General features: G+C 37.3%; 1 long non-coding RNA gene and 1 pseudogene across 2 annotated transcripts; both read right to left on the reverse strand.

Annotated features, from left to right (window-relative positions):
* Positions 1-1622: 1622 nt before the first annotated feature.
* Positions 1623-23029, reverse strand: LOC308505972. Its single transcript, XR_013994648.1, has 3 exons — positions 22994-23029; positions 7647-7823; positions 1623-3198 (listed from the first exon to the last, which is right to left on the reverse strand). It is a non-coding gene; the product is annotated as an uncharacterized lncRNA (long non-coding RNA).
* A 2297-nt stretch (positions 23030-25326) lies between these two features.
* Positions 25327-25835, reverse strand: LOC308505966 (large ribosomal subunit protein eL21-like; annotated as a pseudogene). The gene has a single exon. The product of its transcript is annotated as a large ribosomal subunit protein eL21-like (transcript).
* Between the last annotated feature and the right edge of the window lie 636 nt (positions 25836-26471).

A 26471-nucleotide genomic window follows, 5' to 3' on the forward strand; every position in this document is an offset into this window, starting at 1 on the left:
TAGATTAAATGAAGTATTAGTATATCACATATAAAATTCCACATAAATTAATGAATATATTTCATGAGTTTGAGAATAGTTGCCATATATTGGAATTTGGATTCTTGGCTTTAGCACTATTAACATTTGGGGCTGGATCGTTCTTTGTTGTGGGGTGGCTGCCCTGTGCATTTTAGGATTTTGAGCAGCCCATCTGGTCTCCACCACCTAGATAGATGCCAGGAGCACTGCCCCCCTCTGTGTGACAACTAAGTAAAAAACTCCAGATATGGCTGAATATCCCCCGGGCACAAAATTGCACCTGACTGTGCAAGATAATTCATCTTTCGAACTGAAAAATTGGATTATTTTCTCTTGAATTGTGTAAATTATTAATAAATTGTTATTGATTGTTGTTTGTTTAGTTGCAAAAAGGGATCTTTCTCAGTGTTACTTAGCTAGTATGTGTTGGCACACCTTTACTAGGTACTAGGCTCATTGACTTCACCAATCTGTGATTCAGGTTTTGAGAAATACAGGCATAAAGATACGTTATATAAATACGTATCTTTACATAGTGAAGAACATCAATAATTATTCATTTAATAGCAAGGATATGTGTGTCCCTTTGCACAGTCTGTATGTTGCTGTAAGTTCTTGAGACAGTCCAGGAAACAAACACGCAGAAGTCCTTATTTTCATGGAGTTCACATTCTGGACGCTAGTGGGTAAGCCAGCGTGATGGGGGTGGGGAAACAAGTTAATTATATAATAAATTGAAAAGTGATTAGCAATGTAGAAAAAGAGGCTAGAGTAAAAGAATTCAAAATTTCTGAATTCAGAAATTCAGAAAGGGGGATGTTGTAAATCTAATGGAGTGGTCCAGGTGGACTTCAGTGAACAGATGAATATTTGAGCAAGGGCTTGAGTGAAGCTGGTGTTTGGGAGAGGAATTTCATGGCAGAGAAAGCAGGCATGTGCAAGGGACTGAGCAGGCAAGGGAGACTGGAGCAGGCCAGGGAGCCTGGAGCAGCACATGCAGTGGCTGCATTATAAGAAGTGACATCAGAGAGACAGCAACTGACCAAGCCCCGTGGACGCCTGCAGACACTGTAGGGGCTTCGGATTTAACCACCCAGGTGAGTGCACCATCTATTTCCTGCCAGCACCATGAACTGAAATGCCTAGCTTGTAAGATGATGGTTAGGGTTCAGTAAACGGAAGCATGCAAATTCTTCAGCATTAATCTGTTTACAATTAATGTAATAACTGATAAATTACATATAAATTTACCATTTTCCTGTTTTTCATTTGTCCTGCCAGTTGTCCCATTTCTCTTTCTCTCCTTTCTTGTTTATTTATGGATTGAGTGATTTTAAGATCAATTTATTTTCCTTTTATTATTCTTTTCTTTGTTACTCGGTACAATAGCATGTATCCTTTGTTACCAAATCTAATGATAACTTTGAACTCTTATCCTTTCCTGAACAAGTTAGCTTCATGTATCCTGCTGCTAGGTAGGCTTTATGCTGTACTTGTCTGCATTTTAATTCTGTACATATTTTAAATTCTCCATACATTATTAGTACAGATAAGTAATATTGAAACATATATACTTTAAATATTTTATTTTTGTTGTTATTAATAAATAAGGCACAGCAGTTATTGTACTATAGCTTAAACAAAAACAACACCTTCTAGTATCTCTGATTTGTTACTCTATTTTTAAATTGTCTTAGCATTTCATTTTAGACCTAAAGAATAGTTGAAAGTACAAATAATTCCCATATATTCTTTTTTATATTTTATTAGTTTCAGGTGTACAAAACAACATAGTGATTATACATTTATATACCTCACAAATTGATAACTCCAATGAGTATATTTATTACCCATTTGGCATTGTACATAGTTATTACAATATTATTGACTATATTCCCTATGCCCCTGGCTATTTTTTAAATTACAGTTGACATTCAATATTATTTTGTATTAGTTTCAGGTGTGCAGTGTAATGGTTAGACATTTATATAATTTATGAAGTTATTAAAATATTATTGACTATATTCCCCATACTTTACATCCCTGTGACTCTTGAAATTGCCAGTTCTTGCTTCTTAATCCCTTTACCTTTTTCACCCATCCCCCAGCTCCCCTCCCATCTAGTAATCATCAGTTCATTCTCTGTATCTATTAGTCTGTTTCTGTTTTGTTTGGTCATTTATTTTGTTCTTTAAATTCCACATATAAGTGAGATCATATGGTATTTGTCTTTCTCAGTCCCACTTATTTCACTTAGCATAATACCCTCTAGGTCCATTGGTGTTGTTGCAAGTGGTAAGATTTTATTCTTTTTTATGACAGAGTAATATTCCATTGTGTATACGTGTCATCTATTGATGTGCAGTTTCATTGTTTCCATATCGTGGCTATTGTGAATAGTACTGCAGTGAACAGTGTTTTGTATTTTGTATTTCTTTGGATCAATACCCAGAAATGGAATTGCTGGGTCATAAGGAAGTTATATATATATTCATATACATATACATGTATATACATAAAATATTTGATGAAATACTATTATTACATGGGTACATTTATTTATTTATTTACTTATTTATTTTAGTTTCAGGTGTGCAAAACAAGGTAATAGTTAGACATTGACACCCCTCACAAAGTGATAACTCCCCAAGGTAGTTTTATTTTTCATTTTTTGAGGAACCGCCGTCTTTTTTTCCATAGAAGCTGCACCAATTTGCAATCCCACCTACAGTCTTTATATAGATTCCTCAATTATTTATATTTTACTACATTTGCTTTAATGTGTTCTCTCTGCCCCTTTCCCCCTACACACACACACATACACACACACCTCACTTTTTCTGAATTGTTTGAGAGTCCGTTCATTATTGACACATTGCCCATTTATCTCAGTGTGTCCTTCAAACAAAGCTATTATCTTACAGAAAGAGAGTACCATTACTAAAATTAGGAAAGGGACATTGATGCAATCCTATTGTCTATACTATTGGCCTTATTCATATTTCACCAAGTATCCCAGGAATGTTCTTTACAGCAAGAGAAAGTTTTAGGCCACATGTTCCACTCCATCATTGTGTCCTTGAGTCTGCTTTGTCTCCTTTGATTCCTTCATTGATTTCTGCTGTATTTCTTCAGGGATTTCTCCAGTGTTTCTGTGCTTTTCATAACAGTGACTGTCTTAAAAAAAAGAGGTTAGTTATTTTGTGGAATACCTTCAACTTAGATTTGTTGGCTGTATCTTCATGATTAAATTCAGGTTATGCCCCTTAGGTGGGAGTACCATGGAAGGGAGGCTACGCCATTCACTCTACATCACATCGGGAGACATCAGAGGCAAGTATGTCCCCTTCCTGTGAACAGTAGCTTTAATCATTGCACTATAATGGTGTCTGTGAAATTTCTCCACTGCAAAGTTACCATTTCTGCCTTGATAATTAATAAATGTGTTGGATGAGTTACCTAAGTCTGTGTAAATATCTGGCTACTCTTCAAAATCAGAGAGAGAACTGTCTTAGCCACAGAAATAATAGAAGGCAGGAGACAGGGGAATACATCCTTAGTGCTGAAAGAAACAGCTGCTAACCTAGAATTCTTTAGAGGAAAATTAACCTTCCAAAATGAAAATGAAAAAAGTCAATTTTAAGGAAAACCAAAACCTGAAATCTTATTTTAAGGAGAAACAAATGCAATTGTTCACTTGAAGATGCTCATAGAAGGAAAAACAACCTTCACTTAACTCCAGTTTCCAGATTTAGAACCTCACAAGTATCACTGTCCCTTTGTAGCTTTGGTTTTCTTACTGCTGATATGCCTGCCAGCCTGATTCTGGACCCTTTGCCTCCCCCCTGACCTTTGGTACTTGTGTGTTGTCTGACGCCAGTCTGATGTGTTGGGTTTTTATGTCTTGGGATCCTTGACCTAATTCATTCCTTGTTCATTCATTGTTTTCCATCCCAGACTTGTTCTGACCCACCCAGTGGGTCAGTAATCCACAGCTACTGAGTCAGTGCCCTGAGTCAGTAATCCACAGCTACTACGATTAGACATAACTATTTGAAATTTCATATACAGGTCTTAATAATAAATCAAAGAATTTTAGAGTACATTTTATCTCCAGAATCTGTTAAAGTATGAGCTGTCATATACAGAACTTTGGTCTTCAGACCTCATTTCCAAAGAACTATCCCAATTTTTCTCTAATAAATGCATTATTGCTAGAGGATCCAGATGGTGGCTGATTTAATTCAATTACTAAGCAAGGAGGGAAAGTCTAATTTACTCATATTTGAAACAAAGAAGTCTCAATTTAGGGAGCAAGCTTACCCTGTTTAAAATATTGCAAACATTTTGATGGGTAAGATGAGATCAGTACATCTCAAAATCACCTAAGAGAAGCAGTTTTGCAGGGCATTTGGCTAATGTGGAGGGTTAGAAGACTTTCAGTTCCCATTGGCAGTAATTTCATCCTACCAGAGCCATACACATGTTCCCACAGGGTATAGGTCACTAGCCTGGGCAGGATGGAAGGGCAAAGCTGTCTGCTTGTCTGTCTTTACCTCTCCAGCTAAGATGGGGACTGAGATAGATGATTTCTACAATCTCTTCCCAGTCTAAAATGCTGTACCTTTAATATTCTTACCATTCAATTAATAATGCAACAGTATCATTCATACATTGAAAGCGATTTTTTTTTAAATTTAGCAACTTCCTTTCTGAAGTGAGGAATAGAAGTGCAGCTACTTGACAAAAGCCTTGATTATTAAAAATAGATTACCGTCTCTTACACACACACACACACACACACACAAATACACACACCAAAGTATTACAAGCCAGAGGAGTATGTGTTGGGAGGGAAAAATCGACAATCCTTAAGCCAAAATGTAATATCATTTCAGTTTGTTATTTGGCATGAAAACTCATTCCTCAGAATTCAGAGTCATGAGAGGTATTAGAAATGTCAAGTGAGAAACGACAGCATAAAATGCAGATTGATTTAGGTTTTCAACATTGATTAGCAGTTTGGGGCCAGGAGAGCAATTTGTGTGGTGTTTTCACTCTACTAGTTGCTAAAATTGATTAGCACTTTTTGAAGAAGGTATAGCAAATTGCTATGCTAATCAAGGTAAATTAAATCATGAAAAGACTTGATTACTAGACCCTTTGCATGCTCAGCAATGCTTCAATAAAATTGGTTTAGAAAACAGACTTCCATCAGAGCAGCAGATAAATATTACTCTTTTGCATTCTTTCCTCTGGAATTTTGGGATTTGTGATAGTGGAGGAAAAATGCTTCATGCTTTTCACTTTTATGACTTCTCAGTCTTTCAGAAAAATAAAAAAAAATAAAGCTATCCTTTGAGAAAGTGCAAGTCTATATACTGGGCTACATTGCAAGAAAAAAATTAATATTTGCATTTTACCAATTTGGTCATAAATTGCTCTCATTTGGTAAATGGCTTTAACTGTGACTATCTGCCTGGGGCAGCAATATCATTTGTGTGTTACAGTCTGGATGTTGAGGTATAGCTTCCCCATCAGATTGGATTATTGGCATGTCAAAAACTCATGATCTTTTGTCGTTGGCCTGGATACGATTTTGTATTAGCAAGAGTGCATTATTTCTCCCATTCACATTCCTTGTCGTAGCCTCTAGTTCCATGTCCTTAGGCTATTTTGAACAGTTAATGGAATATTTAAAGTAAATATCCAACTTAAATCTATTCTCTACAACTAAGCAATTGTAACAGTGTTGGATCTAGTCTGTCAACAATTCAAATCAAGTTAATAATAATAATAATAATAATAATAATAATAATAATAATAAATAAAACTATCTTGTATAGGCTTGAGTTCATCTTAGGCCCCATGTATTTTTCAAACTATTGTAGGATGGCTGCCGAAGAATAAATCATTTGTTAGTTATGAGGCTTCTCAGACTTGACTTTCCTTTTATTCTCTGGAGCATTTGGGTTCATTAGATTTGGGTGGAGATCAGAAATTTGGACCATCAATGAACTTCACGCATCTGACTGATTTAACAAAACTTGGGGAACTAATAATTGAGTCCAATCTCCTCATTTAACAGATAACTGAAGTCCAAAGAGATAAAATACAATGCACAGGGAAGGTTGCGTTAGATCATTATGAAAAACCCTAGATCTAGAGGAAGTCATCTCAGAAGACATCATGGAGAAGGTGACACTTAAAGGTAGGCCTTGAAAGTTGAATCAAAATGTTTGATGTATCTGTGAATTTAAGGAAGAATTGTGGTGAGAAGTGGAAACTCAAAACCCAGAGCACAGTTGAAGGAGAATCTGAAAAGATTTATTATACTCAGGAAATTAAGTTCAAGGAATGGGGAATTTCTGGTAGACCTGGAGAGTCCGGCAATAAGAAAGAGATAGATGACAATGTGCAGTGGAAGGCGATACTGAAAAGGAGCACTAGTGCAGACCATGAAGGGTTGAAATACCAAGGGGAGAAGCTCAGATTTGTAAAACCTTTGCAGAGGGGTGTGGATTTGCATTTAAATACATCACTATGAAATAAAATGATTTATTACTTGTTGAAGATGTTTCAGATCTTGGAGATCATGTAGGGAAGTTAGTTTTGGAACAAGATGTTCCGACAATACCCTGAAGGACATCAACACTTGAGTTAATGATCCTCCAGGTAAAAACAACCTGGCTGCCACACGGGGTCAAGTTGTGATGTTTTAAGAGAGAATTATGTGAAATTACATGAAGAGTTTTTTTTTTAATTACCCCTATCTGCCAACATTTGGACTGGGCTAGAGGTTGTCAGGATTGGACATGAGGAAACAACGCAAATGATCTGGAATGGGGGTATTTCTGGCCATTGTAGACGTATGTTTAACTGCCTTCCTAACACCAAAAAGACTGAGGTAAAAAGAGGATATTTGTTTCAACCCTCTAGGTCTGTTTGTGCGCTAAAATTCTATGAGCCTGAGTATAGTAATCAGTTGTATAATGTCAAAAATGCATGGGGTTTCAAAATCTGGACTAGATGTTTTATTTTAGATTTTGACATTTTGATAAAAACTATAGATATGTAAACGGTTTGATTACAAAGCTGAAGAAGAGATTTTGTATTACCCAATATTAACTTTCTGTGGAGATACTTCCGTTACAGAATCGAGCACTTGTGTTAGATTCCGATGGCTGGGTTCAAGTCCCTGCCCTGACACTCTTGGGAGACCTGGAATAAGTCACTTTACCACCCTGAGCCTCTGTTTTCTTATCCATTAAATAAGAACGGTATATCTCTGCTCATCTCACTGGCTTGTGGGATTTGCAAGGTAGGCAAATAAACATTCTAAGCCATTGTTTCAATTAAAATGACAATTAACTAGCTGAATATTCCCACCTCAGCTTTGCACAAGACTAGAGTCCACTTTTATGGAGCAGATGTGATAAGCTAACAATTTGAGTATCAGAGTAGTTATTTGTACCTTGCTTAAGTCACATGGTCATTGGGGAAATCAATGATAACACAATCAAATATTGAGTAGGAGACTCTTTCCACTGCAGGGAAGAAGTGAGGTTTCCAGGGCTCTTACACCCATGGCTGGCATTATATCTCCCAGTGAGCCACCAACATACCTCTCACTGTTTTTCAGTTGTTGAAGCCCCAGAAATAGCAACTCTGAAGGAGAGGCCTGAAATATACTTCTCTTCTTTGTTCTCTTTCAATATCACCATTTCTTCCAGGCACAACTGTCAGTCCACCAGCACCCATATCAGGTTGCAAAATAATCTGGAGCACAAATTCTGATTCTGCTGTTGGGAAATGTGTATTAAAAGTATGGTTTTTCCACTGGACCAATCATCACCTTTCTGAGTTTTATGTACTTAAAAGTAAAATGGGAAAAATAATATCTACTTACCATATTTTAAATAATAATTAGGAGTACAACATCATAACATATATAAAAGTGCTTTAGAGAGGATAAAACTCCTTAAATTTGAGATACTACTGTAATAGTTAAATTATAGAATGTCTGTTGCTTTAGATATTGTGCTAAGTGATTTGAGATCAAAAAAGATCAAACAAATTAAATGTTCATTAGTCAGGGAAACTGAAAGAGAAAGGAGAAACTTTTCTGTGTATTTTAAATGTAAGGAATTTAATATGTGGTATTAAATTCCATAGGTGCTAGAAGTGCTGAGATGCCCAAAAGAGCATGAAGCTGTGACCAGAAGTTAGCAACAGCAGGACAGCTGCTATGATCCCTAATGCTGGAGTTAAAAAGGAAAAGATGGTATTTCTGCAGCCTACGAGCTGGGATCACCCAGCAGAAGCAAAATCATGGTGGGTATCCCATGGGAGTTTGGAAGTTGGAGTTTAAGAGCAACTGCAGAGAAGATCCAGCTGCTGCTACAGTAGAAGTACCTCTCTTTAGACAAACCTTCCTGTACACCAGCTGATCAGCAAGCGTGGGAAATGTACTGTGACTCAGCCTTTTTGTAATACGAACAAAGCAGAGAAAGGCGGAGGGAAGTTTCTGGGGAAAAGCAAGCTACCGACTTACTTATAGTTTGTCTTATTGGGGGTACAGAAGTAGTCTGTTTGTCACCTGCGCCTCACAGATTTTACACAGTGAGGTTCTTACTGCAAAATACACCTTCTGTTAATAGATTTCTTCATTTCCAGTGAAGGTAAGGATGAAGAAGAAGATGATGAAGATGATGACAGTAGTCAATTATTGAGCCTATTAGGTTATTCTTCTAGGTACTTTTCATAGGCTGGTTTTATGATGTAAATATTGTCCCCAGTTTATAGAAAGAATAAGATTAGAAAAATTAAGTAACTTACTCAGTGTTAGCTAGTAAGAAGCACCATTGGACTGGAACCCTGATCTCTGGTACCAGAACCTTGGCTCTTTCGTGTGCATATCCTGGGATCTGTGTTGCCTTCCATCCTGCTGGTCCTCTCAAAGGTCTACTCCTTCAAGTCATACCTTCAGGTATCATTATCACCTTTTCGTATGCCACACTTCCTTGCTTATTGAAATGGGCATAGAAAACATCTTTCTAATTTTAGAAGCTTTGGTTTAAAAAATATATGTACTTTAGATATTTGTAGATCTTACTTTTATATATTTTACATGCTCTCTCATTTCCGTAATTCTTTATAGAAAATACAAGCCTTTGACAATCTTGTGTTCAGAAAATATTAATAAGTTATTAGCATTGCAAAAGATGAAGAAGTCTCCTTAGAATTTGACCTGGACTACAATGACGGTCACTGTCACAAAATATGTATATAAACCATGTGAGTTATAGATTGTCCAACCCCGGTGTCCTTCAATTCACACTCTAGAATAGAGCTGAACACTCTTCTCAAAGGCATCCCACTCTAACTGCCAAACCATCCAAATTGCTCTTCAGTTTAGTCCCATGAGACATTGGGAAATGTTATGCAAATTAAGCACACTTCATTGAATTTTACTAACCTCCATTGTTTTTTCCTCTCATTGATGGCTGCTACTCTGGAACTCTGGATAATCAGATCAGTCAATTTGTTTTGATCACTTCACTCTTCCAGGAGGAATATATTTGGCACATAGCAGTAATTAGGTTGGTCAAAATAGAGCGTGACAGGTAAGGGTTCTTGTTTCCCACAATTCTACCCAGTATGTAGTCTTATGTCAGGGCTAACCAGGCCATATTCCATGACATAGCTGAGTTTCAGGTGCTGATCACCTCTGTTTAACCTCTGGAAGATTTTGTTTGTTTGTTTGTTTTTTATTTATTTATTTATTTTTATTAACTCCAACTACAGGTAAGTTCCAACTACAAGCTCAGTTACAGGTAAATTCAGTCTTCACCAGCTTCGTGTCTTCATTTAGATAAGTTAACCAATTGGTTAGTGGCTTTCCTGAAAAAAGACACCTCAACTTCAACTGACTCAGTCATGATGGGTAAAATAAATTAGAGATTGATTATCTGCATATAAAACAAATATTTGCTTAATAAAGTAGTTCCCTTGAGTATTCTTTAGTTCTTTTAGATATAGAATGTTTACAATGTACTGGGTACTATTCTAGGGAATACAGTGGTGAACTAAATGAACAGTCCATGTTCCCTTGGAGTTTATATTCTAGTGGAGGGAACCACAATGATCAAATAAATAAACATACATATGTCATGTTTGTTACCATGATAAGTGCTTTGAAGAACAGTAAAGAGTTGTAAAATTACAGGATATGAGGAGCTGTAATAGTTGGAATGTGAAGTTTCTCTGAGGTTGTGACCTTTGAGCAGAGAAATGAATGTAATCAGGTAGGGGCAGCTGTGCGAAGATCTGGAGCAAGAGATGGGGGAGGGCGGTGTTGGGCTCTGACTCAGGTCCACAGAAGGGAAGGCAATGTGGCTGGACCACATCTTAGAAAGTACTACCCTATAAAAATCAACAAGGTGTGAAAACAGTTAATAACTGGAGAAAAAAATAAGTAAAACAAATAAAATGGATTAGAAAACAAAAGTGATAAACCAAGAGACCCTAAGGACTCTAGTTGTCTATTTATAAGTGGAAAGGAAGAGATTAACGGAGGGAAATAATTTGTTAGTAAATATTAGTTCTATATTGCACGTGACCACTCTCACTGTCTGTTGGTGATAGAGTTGGTGCTCATTTTTTGTGCCTTTAGACATGATATATATAATGGAACTCATCTCTACATATAATTTTTCACTCATTCATTCATTCATTTGGTAGAAGTTTATAGTTTATAGTTGACAAACTCTTGAACAGGAGATTGGAATTTAAGAGATATCCTTGAGCTGATCACCATTACAAAAACAAATAAACAAACAACAACACAATGAGTTCAGTAAGTCCATGTCATATTGTGCTGCGAAGCAACTACAAACCAGCAGCAGCGACTGCCTATGGTTTTATTTTTGAAGAGAGAGGTAGATGTAGCTTGTCCAATAAAAGAATCAGTGGGAAGATCTGCTAGGGAACATAGGCCCCTGGACTTTTAACTCATGAACTAATCCACCTAAATGATGAAATAAGTTGCTGTTTTGGTTAATTTGGTTGCTTTTTGTCTGTGTGATTTCCATGAAAAAGAATATCCGTCACTCATGGTTTCTCAAGACCTTCAAGAGAAATCTGAACGCTTGATCCCACACAAGTTCTCACACTTCCTTCTTCTATCCTACAGCTCCAATCACGTCTCAGTGTCCTTTCCTGCCCCCTCACCTGCGCTTCTCCCACCTCGGTGATCTCCTCAATGCTTCCAACTGTGTGAGGTGACTGTCTCCATGTGTGGTGCGGGGCGTCCGGTGGGGTCTCTGCTCCCGCTCCCCACATAAGAAGGCAGGACATGGTGAGGCCAAAAAGGAACACCCACGGAGCCATAAGTAGGGGATTCATATCACTGTATTCTCCCCGGCGGCATCCGCCTCTCTGCGATCCGCTCTTGCTAGCCCCCAATTACTCTGCTAGTGTAGCCACAGCAGTTATATTAGTGGCCAATGGCTCACTGGTTACAGCTGACGGCCAACCAGCCACAGCTGATGGCCATCCAATGACAGTTGATGGCCATCTACTACCTGAGCCAGCAGCTTTCTATGTGAGGCCAAGAGCCTGGAAACTGCTTTCTGGGGCTCTGTCCCCACACCACGTTTCCCATACTGTTGTGAGAGAGAGAACACTGACAGGGTTCAGTACACCTGACTCCTGATCACTCAACTTCAGTGAAATCACTATCTCTAAGTCACTGTTTTCCCACCTGGTAAGAAGGGGCTGGAAAGTAGGATAAAATAGGATTCAGTATCAAGGTCAGACTCCACCTTCTACAAAATCCTTAATTGCACATCCTAGAGTATTATTACCATATCACCTTCTGGGTCTGATACATTTATTGTCTTTGAGATTGATTTAGCAATGGATCGCACTGAGGTGTGACTCATCCTGCTTCCTCAGGTAAACCAAGCCTGCTCCAGGAAGCTGCATCTCTGTAAAGGTGTTGCTGTTCCTCAGTCATGGGTATCCCATAATTTGGCTTCTCTCATACCACTCTTTTTTCCTCACTGTCCGTAGGTAAATCAGGTTGGTTAGTCTCTGGTAAAATTCCAATCATGTAGGCTCTGATAAAATCATTTCCCTGAGGCCAGGCTTTGTTAAACAGAACTGAATGCTCTGGGCATATTTCAGAATAGTTACTTACTACCTCTCACTGCTGGAAGCAGGAGGGAATTTTTCTCTGATCTTCAGATCTTTACCTTTAGAAGCTGTTACAGATCCTGAAGGTAAAATTCCCCAAATCTAGCCTCCCACTAAGATTGGACCCCCAGGAGTGTTTATCTCTCAAGCTAGTCCATGCTCAGTTTCCAGAAGTTAGTCACTTACACTTTAAATGTTCCTACTAGTTGCTAGCTACCCCAGCTGCTTTTGCTCCTGCTAAGTGGTGATTCTCTGTGCCTGTCTCTACAGTTTTCAAGGTGATGGTTTGCCCTGTGACCTCAATTCTGATGGATATAAGAAAAGTTTCTTTTTCAGTTTGCTCAACATGTCTTTTGGGGTGAGGATTTCTGGGTGGATAAGGCAGACTGGAAACCTTAAGTGCCTGACTGGCTTTTTTCTGTAAATAGGTCTAGAAATTTTCGCATGCCATTATATACGAGTCTACTTTGTCAAACTTTACTACGTGTTAAGAAGGGCGCAGCTCACAGTGGCCCATGCAGGCATAGAACTGGCAACATTGGTACTACCAGCACCACGCTCTAACCAACTGAGCTAACTGGCTACCCACTGGGGAGTTTTAACAAAGACCAATACCTGGTTCCAGCTGGAGATTCTGACATAAAAGGGCTTGGCTAGGTAATAGCATGGGCATGGGATGTTTAAAAGCTCTGGGCTGACACTAATGTGCAAGCAGAGTTGAGAAGCTCTATTATAGAACGACTGACCCCACACCGGGTATTATCCATTTGTCATTCAAAATGTAGATTTATGTTTAACTAAAGATAAAGGACGTGCCCTATTGCTAGAGACCAACTTTCTTCTCCTGACTACATATCTTGTCCCTTCTCAGGACTGCTTTGGCCCTCAGATCTTCCGTTAGTAGTTCCCAGCTGCTCATCATAGATGGCAGGATGCCTGCTTTGTTTCAGGTTCCAGACCCGTATGCTGCTAGATCTTGCTTCTTATTTGCTTCGAATATGGAATCTTATTGATTAGTTATTAGGGCCATGATGGCTTTTCCATGTGGGGTTGTAGCCCTTTGTCTCTTCACACACTGTTTTGCAGGATAAATTTCTCTTTCACTTATGGGAAGGCAAGGAGAGTTCCTACCATGTTGCACTGTCATTGACATGGTTTTGCCATTGCTCGGAAATAAAGACCCACATAATTATTTTAGCACAGCACTGTGAAGCAATATCCTAGAATCTCAACAACTCCTCTTCTCAACAACTAAACTAGCAGCAGAAACTTTACACAAAGTGCTCATTATATTAAAAAAGTGCTAAATTTTATTTTTACATGAATACTTTAGCTATGGAATAGAGTCCAGTGCTATTTATTATGTGTGTTCAGCATTTTTTCAATGAGGGAAATATTCTACAACTACACTGTTGAATGCAACAGCCAGTGGCCAGTATGACTATTGAGCATTTCAAATATAGCAAACTTGACTAAAGATCTCAATTTTGTATTTAATTTACTTTTAATTATTTAAAGTCGAAATACCCACATATGTATCGTAGTTATACTTGAGATGACAGGCACAGACAGATAATTAAAGTAACCCTCTTCTTCTTCAGTGATCCAAAACTTTTTAGTTTTTCTCTCTCTCTCTCCCCCTCTATTTAGGGATGCTCTGTTTTCCTTTATATTCCAATATTTGGGCCCTGGTTACCTAGTGGCTATCTTTGACACTGTTCTCTATTACCCCATCCATCTAGTTTTTCTCATACCAATTTCCTTCTGTGTAGACATAAACGTTCCCTTCTCTCTTCTCATTCTTATAGCTTCTCTGGGTGTGGTAATTGAAAAATAGGTGATTTTTTTAATATCTAGAGTTGTCAAATAGGTTCAATGAAATACTGAAAATAGTTGCCAAAATTTGTCAGTCAGTTAAACAAATCTACCTGACACTAGGCGGAAAAATATATGGCAACCTACATCTCCTCTGGTACATTATATTAGATGGTGCAGCTTTTAAAAATCAATTATGTATTTAAAATAACTATTTACCTTTCACATACAATAGAACAGCATATTTTAACATACATAGGAGAGATGTAATCAGGAGAACAGAGGAGAAGATACCAGCCTTCATCCCCAAGAAAGAACCTGCAAAGAGATGGCAATCCTTGAACAAAAACAGCTCTCAGAGAGCTCTTGAGTCCACTTAAGAAAACCAGCAACACAGTGGAACAAAAACTTGAGAATAACTGCACAAAAAAGGTAAGGAAAATGGCTGCCTTGTGCCTGCATCATCTCATGCCCCAAACTGCCATTGCTCAGTGCCAAGAGGCGACTCCTGTGTTAGAAAGTGGCTGCCTACTGCCACTATACAGTAGAGGAGTTCCCACCAGTAGAAAAGGGAGTAGTCAGTTTCCCTAGCCTTTGGAGGCACCACATGAAGAATGTTTTTTCCATTACACTCCACTCAGAGATGTATAGAGGCAGCTAGGAACAAGGAAGAAAAGCAGGGACCACCAGGATCAGCCATGCAGCCAGAGTGATCACAGTTCCCAGGGACCTGCTCCACAGCCAAACTCAGCAGCTTTCACTGAAGAACACAGTGGCCAACACAGCTGCTCAGACACCTTGTAGATTTCACCAATTTTCACCCCACAGGTATTCTTAAGATCCCAGCCACCTGAGTTCCAGCCCTTCTGGAGCCTGAGACCTGCACTGGCAGCCAGCCCAAGGCTGTGCAGCTGTGTGACTACAAGATGTCAGACTAGACCCCTGCAGCTGACCCCAGCACCATGTGTTCATTCAGGTTTCGCCCTTCCAGCCACCTGGAAGTGCATGTCAATGTCAGAGCCCCCACACCTTTTCTGGGCCTGGATTTGGCTCTATCATCTGTCGCTGGCCTGCACTATTGGGCTCACCGATAGTCACACCTCTAACTGTGCACCAGCATGCCCCTGCCTGCCAGACTCTGGTCACTGGCCTCTACTGCTGTGCGCACACCTTAGAGAGACTATACAGCCAAAGGAGGACATGCTGACAGCCAGGGCCACGGCATCACTTGTGGGCCCAGATCTGGCCCCGTCTCCTGTTACTGGCCTATACCGCCAGGCTCCTTCCATCTGTACACCTGCATATCCCCAACCTATTTTTTTAACCCCAGCCTTCACTGTCATGTACCCATGGTAAGAATCAGCAGTCATGGTATTGCATACTGATAGTGAGGGCCTCCACAGCTGTCAGTGTGCCTACGGTTGGCTCCTGACTTTGCTGTTTGCCCTTTTCCCCACCACTCTGTGTGTATTTTAAACTGGCTCCTGCCACTATACAGGTACCCGCACTGGCCCCTAGAGCTAAGGGCATTCACACCACCAACTCCAGCCACCACACTGCTGGCTGTGGTCCCTAACCATTACCTGGAGGTATTGCTGAGGATCCCAATAACCCTTGTATCTTCTGTGGAACCACTGAAGTGCTCGTCAAAGACCACAGAGCAACTGATGCTATGGATCCCAGTGGCCTGAGTCAAGAAGTCACCATGTTTTTCTGACTTGGAGCTGCCACATGTCCCCTTATTTGTAATCAGTACAATTAAACCAAGGGTCATAACATGCTCCAGCATGCCACCATCAGCAGGTGAAAGTCTTTCTTACCTAAGTCAGTCTACAAAGTCTGGAAAAAGTGACTGTGTCTTCAAGTGAGCACACAGTTATGCAAGGCTGTAGGGATCATGCAGAATCAGGGGAGCATGATTCACTGGAAGAACACAATAAACTTCCAGTAACTGATCCAAAAGTAATGGAGATACAGGCATTTTCCAACAAAAGGTTCAATATAAGTTTCGTAAGATTCTCAGAGACCAACAAGAAGAGAACAGATAAAAATTTAACAGAATCAGGAAAACAGTAAAAGAACAAAATGAAATGCTCAATAGAGATACAAACATAAAAGATGACCAAATAGAAATTTTGAAGTGGAAGAACACAATGAATGAACTAAATGGTTCAATTAAGGAACTCAATATCAGACTCAAGCAAGCCAAAGTAAAATCCAGTGACCTCGGAGACAGATCATTGAAAATTACCTAATCAGAGGAACAAAAACAAAACAAAACAAGAATGAGAAGTAATGAAGAAATCTTATGGGACATATGGTATACTATTAAGAGTAACAGTCTAAGCAATTGTGGAGTCCCAGAGGAGAAGAGAGGGAAAAAAGGGTAAAAAGCTTATTTAAAGAAACAATGGCTGAGAATTTTCCTAACCTGGGAAGAGATTGGACATTCAAGTTTATGAAGGAAATAGGTCACCCCAAAACTTCAAACCAAAACAATCTTTGACAAGACATATTAAATGATAAAACTGCCTAATATCAAAGACAAAGAGAGAATCTTAAAATCAACGAGAAGAAAAATGATCTCTCATACAAGGGAAACTTCATAAGGTAAGTGAATTTCTCCATACACACCTTGCATGCCAGGAGAGAATAGGATGAAACATTCAGAGGGCTGAAAGAAAAAAACTGCCAACATAGAATACTTGACTCAACAAAGATGTCTTTTAAAAATGAAGGCAAAAGAAAGAGTTTCCCTAACAAACAAAAGCTGAGGGATTTTTATCACCATTAGATCTGAATTAACAGAAATACTGAAAGGAATTCTTCAAGCTGAAATGAGAGATGCTAATGAGTAATTTGAAACATATAAAATTATACAACATACTTTTAAAGGTAAGTAAATAGTCAGATCAGAATATTCTAATACCATAATATGGTCATCTGTTAACCACTCTAGTATAAAGATTAAAAGACAAAGGTATTAAAATAGCTATCGCTACAATAATTTGTTAATGGCTACAAAATATAAAATTGTAAATTGTGACATTAAAAAGATGAAATGTGGGAGGAGAATAAAAAGGTAGAGTTTTGTACGCAATCAAATTCAAGTTATCAGTTTAAGAGACTGTTATTTTTATAAGTTGTCTCAAGTATGCCTCAGGGTAATTATAATACATAAATCTATAGTAGACACACACAAGATAAAGAAAAAGAAATCAAAGTACACTAATTTGGAAAATGATCAATTCACAAAGAAAGACAGAAAAAAACAAATAAAAGAACTACAAAACAGTCAGAAAATAATTAACAACATGACAATAGTAAGTCCATATCTATCAATAATTACTTTAAATGTCAGTGAACTTAATTATCCAATCAGAAGACATAGAGTGGTGAATGGATAAACGAAGATGACTCACCAATATGATTCCTACAAAAGACTCATTTCAGCTTCAAGGACACATGCAGACTGAAAATAAAGGGATAGAAAAAGATATCCAGTACAAATGGAAACCCAAAGAGAACAGAGGAAGCTACACCTATATCAGACAAAAAAAAATAGACTTTAAGTCAAGAGACAAAGAAAGTTATTATGTAACGATAATGGTATAATACATCAAGAGGATAAAACAATTATAAACAAACCAAAATTGGAGAACCTAAATATTGAGCAAATACTGGCAGATCTAAAGGAAGTAATAGACAACAGAACAATAATAGTACTGTACTTCAATATCCCACTTTCGACAATGGATCATTTAGACAGAGAATCAATAAGGAAACATTGGATTTGAACTACACTTTAGACTAAATGTACCTAAGAGACATATATAAAACCTTCCATCCAACAGCAACAGAATACACATTCTTCTCAAGCACACATAGAATATTCTCCAGGATAAAGCATATGTTAGATAGCAAAATAAATTTAAGCAAATTTTAAAAGATTAAAATTATACCAAGTATCTTTTGTGACAACAATGTTATGAAACTAGAAATATATGACAGGAAGAAAACTGGAAATTCACAAGTATCTGGAAATTAAACATTCTCCTGAACAACCAATAGATCAAATATAAAATCAAAAGAGAAATAAAAAATATTTTTAAGCAAATTAAAATGGAAACACAGCATACCAAAACTTTGGCTTTCCTGCAAAAGCAGTACTAAAAAAAAAGTTTATAGCAGTAATATCAATATTAAGAAAAAAGAAGGATCTCAAATAAACTACCTCACATTGCAGCTCAAGAAATTAGAAAAACGAGAAAAAAACTAAGCCCAAAGTTTGCAGAGGGAAGGAAATAACAATAATCACATCAGATAAATAAAGTAGAAAATAGACAAAAATTAGAAATGTTAACAAAAGTAAGAGTTACTTTTAAGATAAAAACACAACTGACAAATCTTTATCTGCATTACCAAGACAAAAAATATAGTACTCAAACAAATAAAATTATAAATGAAAGAGGACACATTACATTTGATGCCACAGACATACAAAGGAGCTAACAGACTACTATGAAGAATATACACCAACAAATTAGACAACCTGGAAGAAATTGATAAGTTTTTAAAAGCATATGATCTACTATGTCTGAATCATGATGACATAGTAATCCTGCACAGACCAATAAGTAAGGAAATTGAATCAGTAATCAAAACCTCCCAACAAAGAAAAGCCCAGGGACAGCTGGTTTTATGAGTGAACTCCGATAAACTTTTAAAAAAGAATTAATATCAATTTTTCTCAAACTCTTTCAAAAAATTGAAATTAAGGGAATACTCCCAAACTCATTTTACAAGGCCATCATTACACAGGTGAAAAGGAAGATAAGGATACTATAAAAAAAGAAAAAAAAAACTACAGGTCAATATCCCTGATGAATATAGATGCAAACATTTTCAACAAAATAACAACAACCTGATTTCAATATCACATTAAAAGTATCATACGCTATAATGAGGTGGGACTTATCTGTGGGGTATAAGGATCACCCAACATATACAATTCAATAAATGTGATACACCACATTAATAGAATGAAAGAGAAATATCATGTGATAGTTTCAATAGATGCAGAAAAAACATTTGACAAAATTCTACATCCTTTCATGACAAAAACTTCCAATAAATTGGGTATAACAGGAGATTCCCTCAATAGAATAAAGGCCATATATGACAAATGCACAGCTAACATCAGACTCAGTGGTGAAAGATTGACAGCTTTCCCTCTTAAGATCAGAAATAAGACAAGGGTGTCCCTTCTCACCGCAACTATTCAGCATAGAACTAAAAGTCCTAACCAGAGTAGTGAAAGCAAGACAACGAATTTAAAAGGCATCCAAATTAGAAAGGAAGAAGTAAATTTGTTTCTGTTTGCTAAGGACATGATCTTATATATAGAAATTTGTAAAGTTTTCATGGAAAGTCTGTTAGATCTAATACACAAATTCAATAAAATTTCAGGATACAAAATCAACATATAAAAATCAGTTGTATTTGTATACGCTAACAACAAAATATCTGAAAAAAATAAAGAAAACAATTCCATTTACAATAGCATCAAAAAGAATAAAATACTTAGGAATAACTTTAACTAAGGAAGTGAAAGATCTACACACCAAAAACTATAAGACATTGATGAGATAAATTGACAATGCCATAAATAAATACTATGTTTCTCAAAAAATAAGATCTACCCCGAAAATAAGCCCCAGCTAAGATCGTCAGCCAGATGAATACATTTAGTATGTTATGACGATGTTCCAGAAGAAGATGACATGACTCTATTTGAATAAATGTAGATTGTTGTACATGAAAAAATAAGACATCCCCTGAAAATATGCCCTAATGCATATTTTGGAGCAAAAATTAGTATATAAGACAGTCTTATTTTCAGGGAAACATGGTAGAAAGCCATCCCATTTTCATGGATCTGAAGGTTTTATGTTGTTAAAATTTCCACGCTACCTCAAACTATCTATAGATTCAATGCAATTCCCCAACAAAATTTTGATGGAATTTTTCATTGAAATGGAAAAAGCAAACCTAAAATTTGCATGGAAAAAAAATACAAAAATACAAAAAAAAAATCCAAAAAACCCCCAAAAAGCAATCTTGAGAAAGAACAAACCTGGATGCACCAGACTTCCTGATTTCAAACTATACTGCAAACTATAGTAGTCAAAGCAGTATGGTACTGGCATAAAACAGACACATAGAACAATGGAACAGAATAGAGAGCCCAGAAATTAATTTATGTATTTATATGTGATCAACTAGTATTTGACAAGAAAACCAAGAATACTCATTAGGGAAAGGATAGTCTCTTCATGGTGTTAAATAAATGATGTTAAAAACACTAAATATGGACAAGCAAAAAAATTAAGTTGAATCCCCATCTTACACTAGTCGCAAAAATAAACTCAAAATCGATTAAGAAAAACATAACCTGAATCTAAAATTCCTAGAAGAAAACATAGGGGAAAATGTTCTTAACGAAATTCTTGACGTAATTATGACAGTGACTTTTTTGATGTGAAAAAAAGCTCAAGCAACAAAAGCAAAAATCAACAAGTGAGACTATACTAAGTAAAAAGTTTCTGCACATTAAAAGAAAAAAAATCAACAAAATGAAAAGGCAACCTACAGAACGGGAGAAAATATTTCCAAACCATATATCTCATAGGGATTAATACCTAAAATATATTTAAAAACTCATAAAACTCAATTACAAAAAAAAATAACAAATAAAAATCTAATTACAAAATAGGCAGAGGATTTGAATTGACATTTTTTCCAAAGAAGATTTACAGATGGTCTGCAAATACATGAAAAGTGCTAATTGTCAGTAATCATCAGGGAAATGCAAATTAAAACCACAAGATTATCACCTCGTACCTGTTAGGATGTCTATCAAAAAGAGAAGAGACAACAAGTGTTAGTGAGGTCATAGAGGAAAGGCACCCCTGTGCACTGGTGGTGGGATGTAAATTGGTGCAGCCCCTATGGAAAACAATATGGAGGTTCCTCAGAAAATGAAAAATAGGACTACCATATGATCTTGCAATTTCACTTCAGGGAATATAGCTGAAGGAAATTAAATGACTGTCTCTAAGACATATCTGCACTCCTGTGTTCCACCGTAACATTATTCTCAGTCATCAAGCATGGAAACAACCCAAGTGTCCACTGACTGACACATGTATAGATAAATTATGTGATACATATAGGAATATTTTTCAGTAATAAAAGAAAAGGAATTCCTGCTATTTGTGACAACATGGTTAGACCTTGCTAAGTGAACTAAACCATCCAGAGAAAGACAAGTATTGCATGCTATCACTTATAGGATGAATCTAAAAAAGAAATGTTGAATACATAAAAACAGAGTGGAATGGTGGTTGCCAGGAGCTGGGAGTGGGAGAAATGGGAAGATGTCAGTCAAAGTGTACACCTTTTAGTTACACGATGAATAAGTCCTGGCAATCTAATGTACAACATGTGACTATAGTTAACAATACTGTATTAAATATTTGAAAGTTGCTATGAGAGTAGAACTTTAATGTTCTCACCATAACAGCGACAACAACAAAATGGTAAATGTGTGACGTGAACAATATGTTAACTAATCTTATGGTAAATGTTATTGTAAGTATATGTGTATTGTCCTCACATTTTATACCTTAAACTTACACAGTGTTATGTCAATTACATCTTAATAAAGTTGGGAATAAAAACACATGTAATAACAATGTTTGTAAGAGTAATGTGTGTGTGTGTATATATATATATATATATATATATATATATATATATACTTTAATTCTATTGAACTTTGTGTTTACAGTGTTTTATGGCCATTAGTCCAAAAACTATCACATTTTGACAATTATCAAATTATGACATTTTATAATGATCAAATCATGACATTAAAATTGTTTCTGTATCAGATCTTGTCACACAAATTAAGGTAGAATACCAATCAATTTTAATATGTTGGAATACTATGCATTAGGTCGGAAAGTATAAAATAGAGATATCTTTCTTTTAAGGGTAAGGACCATCATGCTGAAGGCATTGACTTTCTCATAAGGAGAACTTACACACAAAAAGTGTTCTTATTCCTAGGAAGGCAGTAGACTCTACATTCCAGTAACTTTATTATAAGTAGGGTTTTTCTTAGGTTTAACCAAACACAACACACTCAGAATATAATTTACTAAATTTTAAGAAGGAAACGACATCTTCAGGGTGTGATCTCTTATGACATGTCAGTGTTGTGGCCTCCTCACCACCCAGAGCTTCTCCATGATATGAATGCAGCGCACATCTTACAGAGACCACCATGCTTGCTTCCAACGAATTAGAACTGAATTATATTTGCCAATCTTTAATCGGACTGGTAATTGTTAAAATCAACACAAGCACCTTATATTGCAGTGATGTACATATAAAACTCGTGTAATTGTCCCTAAGTGACAAATTGGCAAAACCCTAGTGTTGTCTGAAAGAATTATTTGAAATACTTACTGACAAGCCACGTTGTAACCTGTTAATGGTATCCTGCTCTGTGGTTCAAAACTGAACACCTGAAAATCATTTAGTCTCATTGCAGAAAAGCTCAAAAGAACCCTAGGAGATCTTCTAGGCTGTCTAGGAAAACACATGTGAATATTAAACCATTTCCAGTGGCCCCACATATTGGTTACTTATCGTAAATAAAATTGTGGGAAATTCAAGCAGGTTAGCAACTTGGCAGGATGGAAAATATTTCAAATACAGGCAGCTAGAAGTTAACACTTGAGGTCATCAACCTTCTGACCAACATGAACCCAAAAGTAAGTCCATTGTTCCTTCCCACCCCAAGCCCACCAAATAATAATGAACACCACACAAACACTTCTTATAGAAAGGGGAATTAGACTGAAGCAATCAGCTCTTCACAAGTGCTTACCTCTTCCTCTCCCTTTGCCTTTCTGCCTCCCATGTCACTGAGTTCATCCAGTGTGCCAGGCACAGGGCCTCATTCGTCATACTTTTACAGAGAAGAGAGTGATGAAGTCAAAGTCCAAACTAACTAGTACGTAACAAAACTAAAAGTTGTATCCCAGGTATGACCTTAACCTCAGTCTCCTCACTGGAAAAAATAAATAAAAATTGAGAAAAGTACATGTCCACTAATGCTATTTTTGAGTTTGCTTATGCTGTGTCCTCTGCATAGAATGCCCTTTTCTCTTTTTTTCTGAAATCTCTCATCCTATACACCCATCAAAGACTAGCTGTAGTGTCCCTTCTGAGTCCCATGTTTCAGGAGCAGTCCTCGGTGGGCACTGTGTGAGTGTCCCCATTCTGTGGCACTTACCCAAGTCTGCCCTGCCACTGCCTGTTCTCTACGTTGTGAGCTTCCGGAGGCCAGAAGCCATTTCTGACTCATCTTTGTAGCTCCCAACAACTAAACACAGTTTTCAAGGGTGGACGCTTGATAAAAGTCAATCCAATTAACCATCAAAGGGAGAAACTGTTCAGATCCTTGCAATCATAGCTTCTCAAGTAGTAAGTTAAAATGTACATTTTGTTTGTTTTCTACACACATTCTGTCATCAGTGGTGTCTGCAGTCAGTGTTAAGTGACTCACTAGAATGCTTGTGAAATCTTCCAGAGTTTTGTGAGACCGATGTTCAACACACCTAATACTAAATATTAAGTGACAGAAACTTATAATCAAATGCATTTTATTAAAAACAAAGGTAACAAATATTTAAAAGTTGTCACTTCCTAATTAGTTTTCATGTTACTAATAGCTCTGCTCTTGAGATTGTTCATATTTATTGCCCAGGTACTGCTGAAATGCTGTACGGTGATGGGTTTCTTGCTTCTCTTCTCAACTCTGCATTCAGCGATGTCAGGCTAGTGCTTGAAATCTGCCATGGTTGCAGTATTTGCGTTGTGAAAATTGGCAAAATTATCAACCGGGGTCCTCCCACTCGGTCAGGAGGGCTTATTCTGAAATCAGCCCTCCTTTATCCAGATTTAGGACTCTCATTTTCATATTTTCTAGTTAACTAAATATTACAACAGAATTTTTCCTACACACACAGATTGGTAGTATTCAAAAATCCGAAAAAAAAAATGCATTGTAGAACTAAAGAGGCACTTTCTGCCATTATATTGTAATACTGCTTTGGAAGTGAGTGTAGCCTCTTGCAACACCACAAGGTCATGGTGATGGCTTCAGGTTTTATTATACAACCTAGAAAAATAATCTCTATTATTTGAGCTCTCAGGTTCTCTAGAGTTGAGGAGAACAGGGGTCACCCTTATAATTTTCCATCTGAGTGTGAAATGAATAAAATAAAAGGCATTTTCCTGCCAGTTGAATCACTATATTGAGTTATATTTTTAAGAGAAAAATGCTTGAACCCTGAATTTAGTGATTTAATATAGAATCAAGAAGAAGCAATAAAAAGCCAGTATGTTACCTTGTGGGATTATTTCTGTACCTGGTTAATTCTCTCTCTTCCCTTCCACATCTGCCTATATCTTCTTTGTTCTCACTTTTTAAGAAAGCCTTTCTCTGAAGTTTTAGATGTTGAGCAGTAAAGCAGGTAGGGTGTTAAGAGAAGAAATGATCCACTAGTAGGTTATCTGTTGTAATTCACTTGAAATGTTTGTGAGGAGTTATTTGTGTGAAGCAGAGTATTGATCACCTGTGTACAGCAAAGTGTGGCCTTTGAATTGGAAGTTGAGGTCTTCACCTAGAAAAACAAAGTGAGAACAACAGCAAACAGTCCTGTCATCTGTCTGAAAGTTGAGAGAAATTGAAGATCCCAAGAGTCACTGTTGCCTGTGGTTATTTTTGATAATTTACTATACTTTTTTTCCCTAATTAATTCCCATTTTTGCCTTATCTTGTTGCCTTCAACAATAATGGTTTCCTTTTCAAAATCTGCTTACTTACTAAGTAGGATGTGACCCAATTTGGAGTGATAATCTAGATGGGGATTTTATGAACATTGCTTATGAAAATAAAAGACATGGAGAGGAGTATGATTTACATAACTGGCATTTTTTTATGAAGGAAAATTGAGATTATTTTCTCAAAGATACAGCTGCTCAACCAACTTGGAACATTGATCAAACACCTTTACTCATAGTGGGACAGTGAAGGAAACTTGAGTATAATAAATAAAATTGTTTTATTTTTTATTTTTTATTTTTTTTTAATTTTCTTTAAATATTTCTTTGGGGGAGGGGACGCAACACTCCTCAATTAAGAGAAATATTTTTACAGAGGTCTTTTATTTTTTTACACTTATGCCATGAATTCATAGGGAATGGGTTCCAGCAGCTCAGGCTCCTTTCCATTGGTTCTCACAAAGTGTGCTTCTCTGGGTGGGGCAGGCTGGCGTTTCAGTTGAACCCAGGTACCTTTCTCTTTGGCTTCCTTCTTTTTCTGATCATTTTCCTTTACCCGTTTCAGGAAGCTATCTCGGCTCTTAGAGTGCTTAATATGCTCAATACGAACATTAATTCTCTTGGCAAGAATCTTGCCCTTGACTTGTTTGTTTACAACAATGCCAACCGCATGCTGAGTAACATTGTAGACCCTTTCCCGTTTTGCCATGGTAACATCTGTGGGGCATTCCTTTTTAAACAGTGCCCATTCCCTTGATGTCTACAATATCACCTTTCTTGTAGATTTGCATGTACGTGGCCAAAGGAACAACTCCATGTTTTATAAAAGGCCTAGAGAACATATAGTGGGTGCCTTTCCTCTTTCCCTTTGTGTTGGTCATTATGACAAATTACTGGAAGATGGCGGTCCCGGCCAAAAAGCATAAAATTGTTTTATATTCTAACTTTACAGTTCTCTTTCCAGCATGATATCCGTTCATTTTTGTCCCCTATCAGTTTACGATTGAAATATTCAAAGATGCTACATTCCATATTTCTGAAAGACATATTCTGTCTACGTCCAACACAGGATTTATTCCTTGACCTTTAAGATAAGTAGGTAGATAATCCGGAGGGAAAAGAATGACACTCAAATAAAGTGGGTGTTTTGGGTAAGTCCAGCACCAGAGAGAAGACAGTTGGGCCGTTGTCTCACACCAGACATCTTGTGTCCCAGGGCCTGAGTCTGTTTTGGAAAGTGAGGGCTGGTGGTGGCTTTGGAGGTTACAGTGCCAAGGAGTGGGATTAGGTTGCTCTAATTTAGGGGTCGCCAGTACATGAGGAGAAGCCATTTTTCATTGGTTTGGATTGTTGAGCACAAGGGGAATAGTTTGGTGGCTATATAGAGAGAGGGAGGGATGACTGGCTGTCGTGCGGGGTCTCCTGCACAGTCTGTGCTCCCGCTCCCCACATTACTTAACTAAGTATAGAATGTGACCCAATTTGGATCTGTCCATTAAGAATGCAGGGCATGGTGA

This window comes from Rhinolophus hipposideros, assembly GCF_964194185.1.
Source record: "Rhinolophus hipposideros genome assembly, chromosome: 12".
Classification (NCBI taxonomy): domain Eukaryota; kingdom Metazoa; phylum Chordata; class Mammalia; order Chiroptera; family Rhinolophidae; genus Rhinolophus; species Rhinolophus hipposideros.